This window comes from Festucalex cinctus, chromosome 20, assembly GCF_051991245.1.
Source record: "Festucalex cinctus isolate MCC-2025b chromosome 20, RoL_Fcin_1.0, whole genome shotgun sequence".
In the NCBI taxonomy this organism is placed as follows: domain Eukaryota; kingdom Metazoa; phylum Chordata; class Actinopteri; order Syngnathiformes; family Syngnathidae; genus Festucalex; species Festucalex cinctus.
The window spans coordinates 15824152-15842565 of NC_135430.1; the positions used below are offsets into that span (position 1 = coordinate 15824152).

General features: G+C 38.7%; 1 protein-coding gene across 1 annotated transcript in view; it reads left to right on the forward strand.

The window, feature by feature from the left end:
* The first annotated feature begins 3268 nt into the window (after positions 1-3268).
* Positions 3269-18414, forward strand: part of jcada (junctional cadherin 5 associated a) — a 44234-nt gene continuing 29088 nt past the window's right edge. Inside the window, exon 1 of the mRNA XM_077509122.1 lies at positions 3269-3413. The gene's annotated coding sequence lies outside the window, so the exon portion shown is untranslated. The remainder of the gene's footprint in view (positions 3414-18414) is intronic.

Consider the following 18414-nt stretch of genomic DNA (forward strand, 5'->3'; position numbering starts at 1 on the left):
GCAACGTCATCCGAAGGTGCTTTTCTATTGGCTGCAGCTAGATGACATCAATTTTGTTAATATCAAAATAAATCTACTTAAAATCATCCCCAAAGGCTCATGCATTAAATTAATTACCAAAGACTAAAAGAAAGGACATTTTTCCTATAATTATAGTTACTTTTACTTAGTTTTGTAAACATAAAATGTAGTTTCAGTTAGTTTTCGTTTTTTAAAAAGCATTTTCGTTTTTATTTCATTTTGTTAACGAAATTTTTTGAATTTTAGTTTTATTTTTTATCGTTTTAGTTAACTTAACCTTGCCAACATCCAACATGAAACACTGATGCCACCTAGTTCCAGAAAATTACCTCGACACAAATCCGTGACTCAATGTTTCACACTACACTCCTTTTAACCGTATAAAATTACTGTATTAATGAACTACAAGATACAAACACGTTTGTATTTGGTAACCATGTATCCACTTGCTATACTTTTTTTTGTATATTTAGAGCAGATATAATGTGATTAATTATGATTAAAATTAGTAGTGACTAAGATCCCTAATATAAACAGTAGTTTGTATATCATTGCTGTCATGTGAAAAACAAATGCTCATTTTTGTCCTTTTTTTTTATGTTTATGGGATGAAGCAGAATGAAGCATCCCAAAATTGTAAATAAAAAAAAAGAAAGAAAAAAAAAAAAGAGCAGTGACAATATGCAAAGTTCAACATGGACATTAAAAAATGTTTAAGTCTCATTAAAGAGCATTAAATTCGAGTTTCCGATACTTGCAGAAAGCCCGTTTCAGTCGTTGATTACAAGCAGATATAATCGAGCAGCCTTTTCTGTACAATGGAGCAGACAGATTTAGACCTCGAGCTACCTGCTGGGCTTGTCACGCTGTTTACATGTGCCAGAGAGGAGCAGTCAGCCAGATGCATGAATTATGAATCGGACGCAGATGACTCCCTCCCAAGCTGTGGCCCGCGGAGTGCAGCGAGGAAGCAGAAATAATGAGGCGGCGGCGGCCCCTTGGGAGCCGTCGACCGAACCTTTAACTTCATCCTTGGGCCGCCGCGCACCTCCAACTGTTGCGAAATGGAGAGGTTTGACCTCGCTCGGGATAGACACGCTAGGAAATAACGCGAGCTTTCGGGCCTCTTGGCTCATTTCCTAAACTCGCCCTCTTAAAATTGCATGTGCGCGAGCTTGGCAAAAAAATAAAAATAACACTGTGTCATATTTCTGTCGCCCAAAGAGAAGGAACGTTCAATTGAGCTTGAAAACGCCGGGTGGTTTTGTTTTGATACGCTCCCGCCACTCACTCACTCCTTTACATGCTTCACCTCCACGCGTCTTTCGCTTCAAGTTGTTCGACTTAATTTGCTTCTATTTTGGCCGACTTTCTCGCAAACTTCGGCATTGTGGCGTGCCAAGGATGTCAGAGCAATACCGCTCGCAGCTGGACACGCAGGTACGCCACTTTTTTTTTTTTTTTGAAAGTGCAGCGAGCGTTATGTAACCTTATCAGAAGCTTTTCCTGCCGTTGGCTCCGGCTCGTACCCCACAGATAAAATCCATTAAAATAAAGTAACAAATGTGATTTCAGTCTTGTTCCTGACTCATTTAACTCATTCACTCCCAGCCATTTTCACAGAAACAGTCCCGTTCGCTCCCAGCTGTTTTACTGGATTTTGACTGATTTTGCAAGGCCCACAGAATATTTTGTTCTATTGCTATAAAAGCATGGAACCTATCAAAAGAAAGATTACAAAAAAAAAGTATGTTTGTATCTGTTTCCGTTTTGCAGCAATTAGCATTAGAAGAGAGCTAAGTTTCATCAGTTAACACAAATCTATTTAAAATTGTAAGTAATTGAGCTTTTTTTTTCTAGATGGCTCTGGTTGATCTCCTTTGCTCTGCTGCCACCTGCTGGCCGTTTGTGTAATAACTACCATTTCTACAACCGTTCTTTGCAGTTGAGAAGCTGCATCAAAGCCTTCTATATGCTCTAGCATAAAAAAAAACAACCAAAAAAACGTATAAAAACGTCTTTGGGACACTTACAACATTAAAAAACGTATTTACACGTTATTGGGAGCAAATGAGTTAAGGAGTGTGTGTGGGGTGAACCATGTGGTATATTGAGTTCATGTCCTATTAGTTTGGGTTCATGACTGTGAGGTCAAGTGTCAGATACCGATGTAACAATGTCTGTTGGGTACTGATGTAACAAGTGTCTGTTTACGAAATGTGATGTTCGTGATGTCAACCGTTAATCCTTTAGGTCAGGGGTGTCTAAACTTTTTAATTTTTAATCAAAAGGGCGCAAGGGCCACATAATGTTCTGAAGAGAAATTGTGTTTAGTCCTAAAAATTGAACAAATAATTTATTTGTGCTCTTGCATGCTTAGAATAATGCTACAGTATATTAACCAATTTATTTGTAATATGGCAGTCGGGTTATTATATTTTTGGAATTTCTCATTTTAGTTTTCAGGGTGGTTCTGTTCATTTTTATTAGTTTTGTTCTTTAAAAAGTAAGTAAGTGTTAGTTTCAGTATTAGTATTAGCTTATGTAAGAAAAATGTGCATTACTTGTGCGCAATATTTAAAAAACAGCATGGGAGCAACGTCATCTGAAGGTGTTATTCTATTGGCTGCTGCTAGATGGCGTCACTTCTGTGTAACATACTTTCAAACGTCATTATTACGGTTTATATCAAAATAAATCTACGAAAAATCACATTTAAAATCATCCCCAAAGGCTCGTGCATTAAATTAATTACCAAAGACTAAAAAGAAGGACGTGTTTGCTGTAATTATAGTTAGTTTTGTAAACATAAAATGTAGTTTTGGTTAGCTTTCATTTGTTAAAAAGCATTTTCGTTTTTATTTTATTTTGGTAACAATATTGTGTTTTGAATTTTAATTTTAGTTTTTTCATTATTTTTAGTGAACTAAAATAACCTTTAATGGCACCTGTTTTTCGATACCCTCCCTTCTTACTTTGACCATCTCCAAACATTTTTGTTTTGTTTATTTTATTTGAACTGAGTCATATGCCATTTTTAGCATATGTCGCGGGCCGCTGAAAAATGGACGGTGGGCCGCAAATGGGCCCCGGGCCGTAGTTTAGACACCACTGTTTTAGATGATGTCTTGTCCTATGTGATGTCGTTCTTTAGTCCTTTACGATTCACTGTCTGTAGGTGCAGTTTGAGAATTGTGTGTGGTTTGCCGGATTATTGTCCACCTGTCCTGTGTACAGCATCTCTGAGTTTCTGCCTCTCGATGTGAATAAATAGAGAAAATCTTGGTTTGGAGGAATTAGGGGATGTCCTTATCCCTGAGTAGCATGCTGAGGAACCCCTGCCGCCGCGTGATGGATGCCATTACACGTTGTTTGTGTGCACGCTGACGCCTGTAAGTGATTTCAGCTCTATAACATGCACGGCAGAATAATTCATTCCTTTTTTTTTGCATATCCGCCGTCAAACTGACACGAAAAGCCTTGCGAGGTTTCGCTTCAGTAAAGCCTCAACTCGTATGGAATCCCACTTGAGTTCTGACCCGTTCCGCAATCCCGTGGTTTTTTCCGACATACGAGGGTTGCTTGTTGTGTTGTTTTAACACGACCGCGGCTCCGCTTACTGGAACAATAAGCGGAGGCCCAGCGCGAACGAGAGCTTCTTTCAGAGAAAGCGAAAGCTTGAAAGCCAATTCCGAGCGAGGGCTTTACCCGCACTGCGCACTGGCCAAGGCTCCAGATGTGCGTTATCTCATCCCGTGTCAGAGGCCCAGAACATCATCATCATGTTATGCAGTGGGAGGAGGTTTAAGTCAGGGGTGATTGGCCAAAATAGATGCCTGGTACAGGGCAGTGCCGCTTGCGTCATCCTCTTAAGCCAGGGGTGTCAAACTCATGTTAGCTCAGTGGCCGCATGGAGGAAAATATATTATCAAGTGGGCCGCATTGGGAAAAATAACCGTATATAACGTAAAAACAATTGCCGTCATTTAAACGCAGATTTTCGTGGACCAGCAGTAAATTACGGAGCTCAACTGTCATCGTATTGTTCCGAAAAGTAACACGAATGCAAATGGAACTAGGCAACACTTTGCCGGTATACATTCCGGATGTGTTAAATCGACCTTTTTTTACATATATATTGTTCCCAGAATGCATTGCGTGGCGCAGTTAAATGATGTTATAAGGACGTTATATCTATTTGTGTTACCAGTAATTGAATTTGTGTCGGATTTAACATGTTTATGTTGGTGTATAATGACAACAAAAATATGATAATAATAATAATAATAATAATTAAACAAACCATAGTTTAAGTTGCGTGTAAAATAATCACATCCAGGACGACGATTCCCCGTACAAGTTGCATTGCTCATCTGAGAACTGCTTGTGAAATTGCAAATCTCTATGTTTTGATTGTGGTCGGCTGATTAATTAGTTAAACATTACAATTTTGTTTTTTTGTTTTTTTTATTTACAAAATCATCTCTCGGATTAAACCCATTTGCGGGCCTGATCCGGCCCGCGGGCCTTATGTTTGACACCCCTGTCTTAAGCCAAAATCTCTTGCACACACAAAACTTCACCTAAAGAAAACCAGACGTCGTTTGCCTCCGTGTCTTAGCGGTATAACGTAAACCCGTCACAAAATAATTTCCTTGAACCGTCGTGACAAAGATGACCGCAAAGAACCTCACTGTCTTGTCGTAATAGCGATGAAAGTCTCTCACGGATGCCTAATTTGTTAGTGAGCAGGATAACATAAACACTAGAACTGATTTAGACAAATCTTTGCTACACGGCTCTCTGTAAAAATACAGTCCATTACTTTGTTTTTACTTTATGTGTATAGTACAGTTAGGGTTGCAAAGGGGCGGAAAATTTCCGGAAAATTTCCGGAAACTTCCAATTGGTAGTTAAAGGGATACTTGACTCATTGAACAAATTTCAGCAGTGAAAAAAAGTTAATATTTTGCCCAGAATGAATTTGACAACTTCATTATTTTTCATGTACAATTAATACCTTTAAAAAAAATATTTTCCACTTGCTGTCGACTGATGATGACATCATCTATGCTGGGTTTGGTCAGTCAACTTAGCCATGATTGGTCGTTACCTACTTCCTCAGTAGAAAATTTACTTTTTAAAGGTACTAATTGTACATGAAAATAATGGAGTTACCACATTAATTATAGACAAAATATTAACTTTTTACTGCTGAAAATGGCTCAATGAGTCAAGTATCGCTTTAAGGTTGGGGAATTTAATATTCCAAATTGGAAACTTTCTATGGGAATTAATTAGACTAAACAGAAGGAAATTTGGGATAGTATACACAAGCTTTATCCAACAAACATAAATGTAAATATTTTGTTTTGACAAGAAAAACTGTTTGCAAGTGTGAATATTTTTGTAACTTTGAACCAACCTTGAACTGACACAAAAAAAAAAAACTTTTGCTATATGTGTACTGCGTAATATTCCTTTATCAGGGTTTGGTAACGTTTGCAAATGGTTGCAAGACGTTCCTAAATTTCTTTTCTTGTATGAAACAGTTTCTTGCCGCAAATAATTACATTTTGAACATGTTCAAAACGTCTTTGTGATAGGAAAAAATGTTTGCAACCTTTTGCAACTGTTTACAATTTTTGTAACCTATTAGGATGAAAACCAGCTTTTAAAGCAGTGCTGTGTCAGAATGTCTTTGTGATCGGAAAAACTGTTTGCAACCTTTTGCAACCGTTTACAATTTTTGTACCCTATTACGATAAAAAAACAGCTTTTAAAGCAGTGCTGTGTCAAAACTTCTTCGTGATCGGAAAAACTGTTTGCAACGTTTTGCAACGGTTTACAATTTTTGAAACCTATTAGGAGGAAAAACAACTTTTAAAGCAGTGCTGTGTGCATGTAATTGATATATATTTTTGTCTTTATTTAAGGCCAATAAGGTTGTTGTTGGAAGGCTAAATATTTTTGGAGGTGTTACTGGTGAAGAAGAAACAACTTGTGGCTATGGGATGAGCAAACGTGACAGGCTGAGGTTGCTGTGGGAAGAGTTTTAAACTATCAAAAACATTTGCCACAAATAACAACTCTAGATTGCAGAAGTAAAGCAGTAAAACTGGAAACCTAACAGTAACTAATAGGACGTATCAAAACTTGGAGGTGGTCATTATGACGGGAAGCATATGCATTCCCCCACATCTCAAATGTACAAACTTACAACTCTTCTAAAGCTAAGCAATGTCTGTGTTTAAGAGAGACAGCTGTGCAATGTATACTGTATGTGAATAACAGGCTCTTTTGCATGTTTTGGCACGAGAGATGGACTAATAAAATAGTTGTTGACTGAAAACGAATACCGTGCAACATTTACTGAGCCGCCGTATTTGCCCCCCCAAAAAGCTAGAAATGTGTCCACATTTCATCCATACAAATCCGACAGATGGTAAATCGTAGACAATGGGCCAGACTTGAATATGGAGGGGGGGGATATGTCAAAAAATCCCACACTTAAACTTTTTTTCTGTGATTACTGACCATCTCCAGTAGGGATGTAACGATAAGCGCAATATTGTGATATCATGATATTAAAACTGCCACAGTATCGTCGTCGTCATGTTCATGATATTTAAATGCAACACATCTATTAACTCCCAGCAATTTTCATGTTCTATTGCTATAAAAACATGGAACCTACCAAAAGAAAAATGTGTCTCTTCTTTCATCAGGAGAAAAAAAAAAAAAAAGTACGGTATATTTTTTATCTGTTTTTACGTTTTGTAGTAATTAGCATTATAATTAGCTAAGTTTCATCATTATTAACAAACCTGTTGAAAATACTGGGAAAAACAGCTTGTTGCAACATGGACCTGGTTGATCTCTTATACTACTCTGCCACCTTCTAGCCGTTTTTTTTTTTTGTAATAACTACCATCGCTTTAAGCGACCACTTCAGGTCAGAAACTGCATCAAAGCCTTCATACAAAAACTCCAGCAAACAAAAACCTAAAAAAAAACGTATAAATACGTTTTTGGTAGTGAATGAGTTAAGAAAAAGTCAGGTTGATTTCCATTTGTGCAGTTCTAGCACCCTCCGGTGGCTAGTTTTTTAGTGCGATTGAATTTTCATTAAGGATGTTTTGGCCTTCTATGTTTAAAATCTACACTAATTGTCGGATGAATACGCCTGTGAATCAGCTCAATATGTGGAGGAACTCAATGTGTGCGTTCATTAACAACATAACATAATAATAATAATAATAATAATAATAATAAAACATTGATACAAAAGCACAGTATTGTGCTTTTTTAGTATGAGCTCATTATTTATTTATTTTTTAACAATATTGTGACCTTTTTTATAGTTGCCAACCTCCCCACAATATCGTGATAATTATCGTATCGTGAGCTTCATGTTGTGATAATATCGTATCGTGACATTTGGTTATCGTTACATCCCTAATCTCTCGTGTGAATGCTCATTGAACTTGTAAATAATCAGCAGGAATGTGTCATGAAGTTTGTAAACAAACATAAAGGAATCTAGAGGAACATAAAATTAATTGATGTCGTCTTTTATGGGGCACCGAGCATTAAAAAAACACATTTGCAGAAACGGTTGTGTTGTCATACTATCAACCATTTTTACAAGTGAAACTGCCTGGTGACTTATTCACCTCTCTGCGATATAGCATTTACCACTTGAAGCAAAAAAAAACAAAAAAACGCACTTCTTCACTGTCAGACGGTTAATTAGGTTAGCAGGGGTGTAATTGCACATTACTGCAAACGTATAAACTTCTTGCACATTGCAAATAGTGGGCTGTCTACGCACACATACTCACACGCACACATAAAAAGAGCCTGTGTTTTCCCTCTGGCGTGCTTCCATCCTCCTTCCCTGCGCATGCCTGACTGTGGCTGTCTGCCGCACTCCACTCTGGTCCCATGAGAAATCTGGGACAGACTATATTGTGTGCGTTTTGCGTGGAAGTGGAATTGTATGTTTTTGCCGTATCGCAAGCCAGTGATTCTTGGAGTAGCCAGGAGGAGACCGAATATGACATCAGAAGCATTATACTGATTCACTCAGTGGGTTGCAGTCACTTCCTAGGAAATGGACGGCGACCTTGCTATTAACTCATTTGCTCCCAATGACGTGTAAATACGTTTTTTATGTTCTAAGTGTCCCAAAGACGTATTTATACGTTTTTTGTTTGTTTGTTTGTTTTTATGCTAGAGCATACTCCAAAGAACGGTTGCAGAAATGGTAGTTATTACACAAACGGCCAGCAGGTGGCAGCAGAGCAAAAGAGATCAACCAGGTCCATGTAGAAAAAAAGCTCAATTACTTACAATTTTGAAAAGATTTGTGAAAACTGATGAAACTTAGCTCTCTTCTAATGCTAATTGCTGCAAAACGGAAACAGATAGAAACATCCTTTTTTTTTTTCCTGATGAAAGAAGAGACTTTAATCTTTCTTTTGATAGGTTCCATGCTTTTATAGCAATAGAACACAATATTCTGTGGGCCTTGCAAAATCAGTCAAAATCCACTAAAACAGCCGGGAGCGAACGGGATTGCTTCTGTGAAAATGGCTGGGAGTGAATGCGTTAACCTCCTGACATTTTCTCGGTTAAAAGCACGAAAGATGACAGCCATCAGTCATACGCCTCCGTTGTCGCGTCATGAGCAGTCCGCACGCGGGCAATTCAAATTAGCGGCAGTGTCTGCGTGACAGCACTGATGTGTTTGAGTCATATGCCAAACAGAGAGACTTTTTTTCACCCACGGCCACCTGGTGAACAAGCTAATTCTCAAAGCGTCCATATTTTTTATTTTATTTTTTATGAAAGCCATGATTGCATACGGTGTGACTTATGACGGCCTCATTTGAAAATCTTGGAGGATCAAAGGTTAAAATAATGATCGTGTTGATTCCTTGGAGCAAACAAACACTAATTATGTATCATCCAAGAGTGTGGAATGAGCAAAAGGGTTTTAAATAGACTACAGTATGCGCTAGTACTTTGCTGTAATATATGACATACCCCAATTAATCACCACGTGTCTCATCCACTTGGAAGTGGGAAATTCCTCACCTAAGACATAGCATCACTGTTGGTATTTTAGAAGCAACAAAGACTCCGCCCACCTCCCTTAAAAATTATACATAGAGAGAATTCTGGGTGTAATTACATGGCCAATGCAAGATCAATTAAATAGGCTTCATTTTGAGGAGAAAATAGTTTTTTAATTTTTTTATTTTGTGCGTATGTGTGCGTGCATGCGCGTGCGTGTAAATACGTGTACATTTATACTCATTAATTCACCTAAAACCTAATGAAAATTCCATGACCCTTCACCTTAATCGGATACTTCAGAGTCTCGCCAGAGTCGTCAAGTTCAGAAGGTCAGGAGACCAGAGGAAAGGTCAAAGAAAACAAAGATAAATCAAAATGAAATCCAGCACCAACTAAACACCTCCATGGTTACATAATCAGAGTCTTGCGCCAACCCCAGAAACCTCTAAATTCCAACAAATTAAGGACATCTCAAGAGACCAGAGGAAAAACTAAAGAGAGGAAGGAGGAAAGGATAGATAAAGCAGAGTGAGATCCATAGACACCATATATATATATTAGATAAAGAAATCCTTTTATTCAGCAATTAGAATAACGACTAGTGTTACGATATTGGTATCGGCAGAGGCGCCGATACTGCATTAAAACAATGGTATGGGTACCGGTGGCTACTCACAAGTAACATGCCGATAACCATTCATTCCAAAGCTAATATAGGATTTTGGATGCAGCATCTTGTGTCTTGCTCGTGCACGACATTCACTGATATGTGACATGTTCACTGCATGCCGATCTAAGATATCCTATTGGCCCTTGAATGCTCTGAACCAATAGCAGGAGAGCTTTTTCCTGTTGAGGAAAAAAAAACTCAAGTATCGATATGGTATCGGTATCGGCCGATACTGTAGAGTTGGGTATCAGAATCGGTATCGGGGGCCGAAAAACGGTATCGGAACAACACCAAATAACGACAGAATATCTTTGTTCCATTCCTTCCAATTATGGTAACATTTTTAAACAAGCGGCTTAAACCTGAATTAATGCGGTCTTAGGAAAGCAACAAGGGGAAGCTGATGTGTTCCACAGCCAGATGGCTCACTCTTTTGCAGCCCTCTGCTAAATATCCAAGATTCACTGACACAAGCAATAAAACAAGACGGCTTGTAGAGATTCAAAGTGCTTCCTCAGCACACTAGAGTCTCTCTTTTCCCGAGCGTCATTCAATTTAGAGAGCTTCTGGGTAGACTTTATACATAAAAATAAATACTGTTAAAATGCAGCGACTGAAGATGGTGCAGCCGACTTGTCTTTTTCGGATAACATAACTCAACAAAAAGTAACAACCGTCTTAACTGCTGTGGTAACAGAGGTTATGTAAGTCTTGCCAAACTGAAAAATATTTGAAATATTCCTGTTCAAACATTCAGAATAATTTCCTCTTGACATAATAAATGTCTTGATCTTATTTATGATCACATGTGATAGTTTTACAAGTCAATAACAAAAGGTGTACCAAAAATACTGATAAGAAAATAAGCTCGGTTACATTCACCACTAAAACAGTCAAGGTTTAACACATTCACTGCCAGCCCAGCAAAAATGCATTATTTGACGTCTTTTTCCGTCAATGGCAGTCAATGACTTAAGATGAGATGTAACCAAAATTGATGGATTTTTAAGCAACATTTGCCTTAAAAAAAAAAAAAAAAGGAAAAAAGGAGGCTGTAATATAATCACAAAAAATATTGGCACATTGTGTTTAACACATTCACTGCCAGCCCAGCAAAAATGCATTATTTGACGTCTTTTTCCGTCAATGGCAGTCAATGAGTTAAGCAAAATCCACCTTGTTTTCATCCATCTCAGGGGGCGGCCATTTTATCACTTGCTGTTGACTGAATATGACATCACAGTTGCTCAGGGCCCAGGTAACGATCAATCACTACTCAGCTTCACGAAACAGGTGACCTTGATTGGTCAACCATTGCTGACAACCAATCATGGCTCAGCGTTAGAAAACGGGTTAGACGTGATTGGTCTGTGATGTGATTTTCAGTCGGCAGCGAGTGGCAAAATGGCCGACCCCTGAGCTGGATAAAAACTGGCTGGATTTTGCTGCTTAAATCATATTCTACAAACAGAATATTAATTAGAATGTTGTGTTTAGACTAGTGGGGGACCAAAGAACATATTGTAAAGGAAATGTTATGGATATAGATCACATTACTCTTTAAACATCCCATGTTCTTTTGAAATATGCCTTTGTGGTAAGGCCTAATGTGTAGATTTGTGTATTCTGACTGTTACTATATGCACAATTGTGGTTTGATTTGAAGCTAATATGTGACATTTTACCTCAGGGCTAATTGTACATAAAAACTATAGACACAGTTAACTAGTTGTGTCTGTCCATCGAAAAAAAACAAAAAAACTTTGAGCAAGTGCTTAGGAATGTTAGAAACAGATGTCAGGCGGGGAAACGTCTCTTCTTTGCAAATTATGTCCATCTTCCACTACTTTGCTGACATAATAGTAACAGAAGCTGTTTTTATTGTCAACACTGCGGCTCACTTGTTTGCCCTGTGGCTGTTCGAAGCAAAAATAATCCCGCCCTGGCGGGAGAATATTTATTTGAAACAGGTAGATGGTATCAAAAGGAGGTGTAATTTCCCGACAGCGATGGCCGCCGCACAATGCGAGCCGTTGTCTTGAATCCAGATATGAGCGGATCAAAGTGAATCTCAGCGTCAACATCGGCCAGCTGTTCACACCGTCGGTTCAAAGGTGACGGGGCTTTACATGTTTCTCATGTGTTGATGCGCCACGGATCTCTTACCTTACAACAATAACCGTGGTCCATGGCAGAACAACAACAAAAATGCTTAAAAATACCCTTCAGATCTCCTGAGGAGATGCCTCTGGGTGGTGTACTACCAGGGTGGCTTAAACCTCAGACCAAGACCTTTTCACATCTGGGTTGGCTTTGCAACGTCAAAGCCCAGCTGTTCACGGATTTGCTTTGTTGATGTCGAGCTGGTTTGATCGAAGTGATTTTTTACGAGAAATGTGAAGGTTCCTCATTTTCACAGGAACAGAGGTGGAAAATCCATTTCCAGAAGTAAAAACCTGTCGCGATGTGTGGAGCGAGTGGATGAGGGGAGATGGACCCAATGGCTTGACTATAAACAAGTAGAAGACAGGACGGGACGTGAGCGGACTGGACGCCATGACTGGACTGAACGTGGAAGACTTGGTTGGGAGGTGGAAGACTTGGCTGGGACATGGAAGACGTGGCTTAGATGTGAGAGAGACTCGGCTTGGCTGCGAGTCAGAGAGACTCGGCTTGACCGTGAGAGAGACTCGGCTTGGCCGTGAGAGAGACTCGGCTTGGCCGTGAGAGAGACTCGGCTTGCCCGTGAGAGAGACTCGGCTTGACCGTGAGACTCGGCTTGGCCGTGAGAGAGACTCGACTTGCCCGTGAGAGAGACTCGGCTTGACCGTGAGAGAGACTCGGCTTGACCGTGAGAGAGACTCGGCTTGACCGTGAGAGAGACTCGGCTTGGCTGTGAGAGAGACTCGGTTTGGCCGAGAGAGAGAGAGAGACTCGGCTTTCCGTGAGAAAGAGACTCAGCTGGGCCGTGAGAGAGACTCTGCTTTTCCATGAGAGACTTGGCTTGGACGTGAGATACTTGGCAAGGCGTGGGGAAACTTTACAGGACGTGGGCAACTTGAGCAGATGTGGACGAGGATGAACCTGACAGATCGTGGCAACTGATGCAACAAACACGAGTGGAAACTTGACTGGAGACCACCAAACAACAGTTTTTACAAGACTTGACTTGACTTGACTTGAGCAACGACACCAACGCAACTCGACAAGACAATGCTCCTACACCACTGACTAAATACACCAACACTAACGAGACACTAACAAGACACACCTGGGAAACACAATAGGCTGAGGTCACTGATTGGTCACACATACTGTGAAGGGAAGACACACGCAGGTGGACGAGGTTAACCATGACGAGACTCAGGACAAAACAAACACCTAAAACCAAACAAAACCTAACCACACGGAACCAAAACATGACAAAACCCTGCCACAGTTTGGCTTTAGCCCCTGATGCTAGCTAGCTAGCTCCCTAGCACGTAAACGAGCACCATGGGAGCTAGTTAGCAAGCTAGCTAGCACCTGGGGCTAAGCTAAACTGTGGCATGTTTTTTACTATCTGGACCTGGATTTACCACCTCTGCATGGGAAAGCAGTGGCACATATCCGTTGAATAGAGTTGTTTTTTCATTCTTTCAGGGTTCGCGCAGTTGCTGTGGGATCGCAGCTTTAAAAAAAAAAAAACGCTTTCCGCAGGAAGAAACTGAGAAGATAAGATAACCAATTTTGGGATATGATGTTGTTTCCTCACTTGTCTTCAGAGTATCTTAACTCATTCACTCCCAGCCATTTTCACAGAAGCAATCCATTCGCTCCCGGCTGTTTTACTGGATTTTGACTGATTTTGCATGGGCCATAGAATATTGTGTCCTATTGCTATAAAAGCATGGAACATATCAAAAGAAAGATTAAAGTCTCTTCTTTAATCAGGAAAAAAAAGTATGTTTCTATCTGTTTCCGTTTTGCAGTAATTAGCATTAGAAGAGAGCTAAGTTTCATCAGTTTTCACAAATCTATTCAAAATTGTAAGTAAATTAGCTTTTTTTCTACATGGCCCTGGTTGATCTCCATTGCTCTGTTGCCACCTGCTGGTCGTTTGTGTAATAACTACCATTTCTGCAACCGTTATTTGAAGTTGAGAGGCTGCATCAAAGCCTTCTATAAAAAAAAATAAAAATAAAAAAAAAACGTATAAATACGTCTTTGGGACACTTACAACATTAAAAAAACCCACGTATTTACACGTTATTGGGAGCAAATGAGTTAAAAGTAATCGCTTGTGTGAGACTGAAGAATGTGTTTGTTTTCCAAAGACCTCACACGTAATACGCTAAAGAAGTGCATGTTCATTCTCACCAGGCAAAAATAATGTTACCACAGGTTCCTGATGCTGATTCAGTCATTTTAGTTGAGGTGGTAACACTTTTGTGTTTACGTCACACTCTGCTGCAATTGTTTGGGTTCGGGGCAGCTCCTGTGGTTCCCGCAAGAATAGATAGAGGATGCAGTGACCACTTGATACTCCTAAAATAATTCTAATTATAGGTTTGCAAGTTGGAGTCTGATGGGAAATGGACAGTTTTGGCTTATGCAGCCCACAGATGTGTGGTTGTTATAGGCCAGCCAAGTTTAGCACATTCTTTCTGTATGAAACAGCATTTTTTTTGGGGGGGGGGAAGCAGGCCAAACTGAAGAAAGTTGAGAGAAGATGGAAGTGGTTTCAGAACTTGTGACCCATGCCAAGCTTAATAAGCAGCCTGCACTTATAAGGGGGCTGCACTTGATACATAAAGATTGTCGCAATTACTGCATTCTTAAGCCCATGACTTGATGATCTATTTAAAGCATGCTTCTCTTCAACTGTAATAAATTCAATATTGGACTTTATTCAATAAAAATCGAAGCAGTCCTTACATATATATTAAACTTTGTCTTTTTACTAAGTAATATCAAGATGGTAGACCTTTATATAGGCAATTAGTGAAATACTTGGATTACTTCAAAAAATTGTAGTATAATTCCGATGTAGTTGAGATAAAATATAAATAAAAACAGAATACCATGATGTGTAAAATCACTTTCACTTTTTAAACTTTTGTCACATTTTAAATGGGAAACGGGTCTGGACTGCTGGCAGGCATTTATAGGGACACTTGACTCACTTAGTCGTTTCCAGGAGTAACTAAAACGTTAATCTTTTGTCCAGAATTAATTTGATAACTAAATTCATTTCCATGTCCAATTACTAGGGATGGGTACCTTTAATATTTGAACCGATACTGTTCCGATACTCGGTACCTGGGAATCGATACCGGTACTCAACGGTACCAATTTTCGGTACATTTGTGTTCCTGTTTTTCGTTTTTTTTACTTTTTTTCTTTTTCTTTTCTTTTTTTCAAATTTTATTTATTTACCATATTTTCCGCACTTTAAGGCGCACCTAAAAGCCTTCAATTTTTTCAAAAGCTGACCATGCGCCTTATAATCAGGTGCGCCTTATATATTGATCAATATTGAACCGCAACAGGTCTCGCTGTCAAGACGCTATTGGTGACCCTGCACGATCAGTGACGCGCATGCGCAGAAGATCCCGCCATCTTGGATCGCTAGCTAATACTAATACTTTACCTCAGAGAAAATAATAAAACAGCTGTTTATTCATTTTAGGAGTAAATGGAGTTGTCAGAAAGCTGGTAATCTATTAATAACGTTTGACTGACCTATCTGACTGTTTTGTTGACATTCCCTTTAGCGCAGCACCATCTAATGGATGCATAACGTAACCCCAGCCTCTACTGTAGCGGCTTATAGATGAAGAAAAGTTGTAAAATATGTCATTTATTGTAGGTGCGCCTTATAGTGCGGTGCGCCTTATATAGGGGAAAAGTTTGAAAATAAGTCATACATTGACGGTGCGCCTTATAATGAGGTGCGCCTTATAGTGCGGAAAATACGGTACTACCTTTAACTCATTCACTGCCATTGCTGTGTATATCCGTCAATGGCAGTGAATGAGTTAAGTCAATTCCGTTCCCATTGACGTGTATATCCGTCAATGGCAGTGAATGAGTTAAAAACACAGTTTTCACCTGTACTGAGTTAACAACCAATCACAGCTCAAATGTTTTGAAATATTCAACAATTCAAAAGTTTGGAATGTTGAAAAATCCCTTGGGATCTTGTTCTCCTTCATCGGAATCGCCGACTTTCCAAGTATGGCTTGTTCTCAAAGCCTCCTCCACACATGCAGAGTGAATTAAAGGAAGTGTGGGATGCGTTGTCCGACTGCAGCGGCCTACGTCGGGCATGGCTAAGAAACACTCAACCCCAAAAACCGCATTTGGCAAGTGGGAGTGATGACGTCACCGTCTCCATATTGCACTGCTTTGAGTTGCTCATGCACGGCCACATGGGAAATAGACGCGTCCAAGCTTACGGCAAAAACAATGCAGTTCAGAGGATAGAAGTTGTGACACTGAGCAGGTGCGGCCAAACAAAAGTTTAAAACAAACAAAGTTGCAAACAGAGCCTCATTTTGTGCTTTTTAGTGTCCGTTTTCTTTTCTAAGATGTTCATTGTCTTATCATGTGCTGCACCCTATCAGAATGCTTTGTTCTGTGTTCAACCCCCACATGCTGGGACTTAATGTACTCGTATATTACCAGACACATGATATGCTTGTCAACAGTCGATACAATAAAAGATAATCATCACATAGATCAGGGGTCACCTTCCCTCTCTAAAGAGCCATTTTAGGCCAAATAATCAAAATATGTGCGGAGTGGACCCGCAAAACATTTGAACATTGTGCTAAAGGAAGCAGTATGTTCGTGTTTGTCTAATATATCGAAGGCCCAAGAGCTAATTAGAGAACGTAAAAATATGAAAGCAGCATTCAATACGTAGAGATTATTTTATTTCAGAGATTTTTGGCAATTTTATGGCTATATTATGGTCATTTTCTGCCTCTCATCTTCCTTTTTGGACATTTTTCTTACATTTTTCTGCCTTTTTTTTGCGAACAATTTTCTGACATATGTTGCAATTTTGTGAACATTTTATGGTAATATGTGGGGTTACTTTTTAAACCGTTGTTTTCCTGTCTTTTTTTTTTTTTTTTTTTTTTTAATTGAATTCTTTGACATTTTTGGCAATTTCATGGACTTTTAATACTGATTTTTCTGCTTCTCTTTTTCCCTTTTGGACATTTTATGGTCACTTTTCTAACATTTTTAAGCTTGTTTTTTTGTTTTTGTTTTTTTTTTTAACTTTTTTCATCTAGATTTTATCTTATTTTCTGACAACTTAAAAATTTGGTCTGATGATTTTAATATCTAATTATTCTATTTTTTTGTTTAAACAATTCATTTTTTCATTTTAGAATATTTTATCTTCAAAATCAAAATAAATATGTAAAAATAATATATAATAATAATAATAATAATAATAATAATAATAAGCAATAATAATTTCTACTTTTTTTCTTTTTTTTTTTATAGAGATCCACAGGTAAACCAAACTTGATTCATGTAAACATGCTGTAATTGTGCAAATTGGACAGAACATTTTACAGACTAAATTGATTTCAAAGGGGAATACTGAAATAATTTCTACTTTACAGGGCTGATCTGACAACACGTAGCGGCTTCCTTTGCTTTCAGGGGATTGCACTCATATGTAACATCTGTGTCAATATTATGGAGGTGTAAGGTCTTGGTCTTTTTAAGAGCTGGATAGGGAGTACGAGTGTCAGCTTTGGACGTGTAAAATAAGGGTTTGGACGACCTTCAATCAGAGAACCAAAACAACATAAAATATATTAGAAGTCTGAAGATTATTATGGATTGTAAGTGTGCTGATGAATTGAATCCAGATTCACAAATTTTTTTAAACAAAGTGACGAATTGATTTTTAATACGGAACCAATCATACTGACAAGGACATAGCCACAGCAACAATATGTAAACAGCAGAAAAGGGTCTGGGAGAGCAACTTGTGAATTCTTAAAAGATGTCACAGTTGATTAATTCTGTTACGTAATACATATTGCATGCAGACATACACTCGGCGGCCACACCGTACACCGTTGCATCACGATGGGATCCATTTTGGTGCTGATGTGTGATGATCTTTCCATCCTTTTGGTTGGTCACAATCAAAACAAAAAAAATCTGTAACGATCTTAACAGATTAATGTATTTTAATTATCGGAATCTCTGGTAAGTAGACCTATATTGTGTTTTATAGATGTGTTTTTGCTTCTGGGCTGATCCATGATGAGTTAGTAGAGTGGAAGGTTTACAATTGTCGATAAATGATGCCACAAGTTGACAGTATTGCACTTTTTAAAAATTAGATATAGCTATGGCCTGTCGAAATGAAGCTCCGCCTCTTCCCTTCAATTTATGCTTAGCATCAATTATATAGATTAGCGCTGTCAAAATTAATCGATTAATCAACAAGTCATCGATTATCAAATGAATCGATAACTATTGTAATAAGCGAGTAATCATTTGGAGCCATTTTTTTTTATTTAAAATTGCCCAAATCCACTGATTTCAACATATCAACTAGGAGTGTAACGATATATTGATATTGCAATAAATCGTGAAACTTTGTCTCCCGATAGATTATC